Genomic DNA, 1,341 nt, shown 5'->3' with positions numbered 1-1,341 from the left:
GAGAGAGAGAGAGAGAGAGAGAGAGATAGAGATGGAGTCTTAGTGTCTGTGTGTGTGTTTGTGTGTGTGTGGGTGGGTGGGTGTGCGTGCGTGTGTGTGTGAGAGAGAGAGAGAGAAAGAGACGGAGTATTAGTGTGTGGAGGGTGTGTGTGTGTGTGTGTGTCGCGGGGTCCTTGGTGGTGGATGTAATTTAAGTGTGCATGGCTTCATCATAGAAAGGTGATGTGTATGGCAGAGGCCACCAACGATGGGGTGCGAGAGAGAAAATGCCCGTAGAGAGGGAAGAGAAGGTGTGTGCGCGTGAGAGGAGTCAACATCGAGAGAACGTGTTCGAGAGACACCGAGGAAGACTACTATATATCGATGGTGCATGTAGGCGGGAATTAAACAAAGGGATGGTCTTATTGGTTTCGAGGATATAGGGGAAGAGTGAGAGGGGGGTAGCTAGAAGGAGATTGTTAAGTGTGAGTGTGTGTTTTACCCATCCAGGCGGAAGTTATGTGCACACAAGAGGAGAACGATTCGATGTGGCGTTAGGGTTGAGGGTAATTAACTACGTATGGAGACATAGGGACCTTGAACGTGCATGTGTGAGAGGTATACATGTATACGTGGGATGTGTGTGTTTGCGCGCGCATGATCGAGATAAAAGAAAGAAGACATAAGTCATAAGATCAACAACATGGGACAGACAGATCGGTATGATAATATGCATGCATGTGAGAATGCAGGGAAGAAGGCCCGACAATTGAGCATGTGTTTTTGTCTTTAAGAGATAGTGGCGTGGGCTGGAGCATGCATCTATGGCGAGCAGAGGGAGTGAGGCACAACGATTGTGCAAAAGAGATCAACCTATAAATGCATATGTATGGAGAGACATATATAGTGTGGGTGATAGGAAGCAAGACTGAAATGTTGACGGAGAAACTACAGATAGATACAGAGATGGAGATGCTAGCTAGAGGGACATCCGCTAGTTTGAGTGTTGGAGATGACCACTGGGTGGTTCAAAGGGTAAAGTTATATATGTGTGTGTGAGAGAGAAAGATAAAAAGTGGGCACTTGACTGCATGTAGAGAGAAACATATGTAGTCTGCATGATAGGAAGCAAGAGTGAGGGCGAGAAATAAGGTTGATGGAGAAACAGATAAATAGAAAGATAAAGATGATAGCTAGTGTGCATTAGAGATAGGAGTCGAGTGGCTCAGAAGGCTGAGTTATGTGTGTGGGTGTGAGAGAGATAGAGAGAGGTTGTATGTGAGTCACATACAAACAGATATCAGAGAGAAATTTGATCCCGAGAGACGGAGTTTTGTGTCTGCGAGAGAGAAAAATATTTCA

Source organism: Triticum dicoccoides, chromosome 5B (genome assembly GCF_002162155.2).
Source record: "Triticum dicoccoides isolate Atlit2015 ecotype Zavitan chromosome 5B, WEW_v2.0, whole genome shotgun sequence".
NCBI lineage: Eukaryota > Viridiplantae > Streptophyta > Magnoliopsida > Poales > Poaceae > Triticum > Triticum dicoccoides.
The sequence above is the reverse complement of the archived record's forward strand: the minus strand, read 5'-3'. Positions refer to the sequence as shown.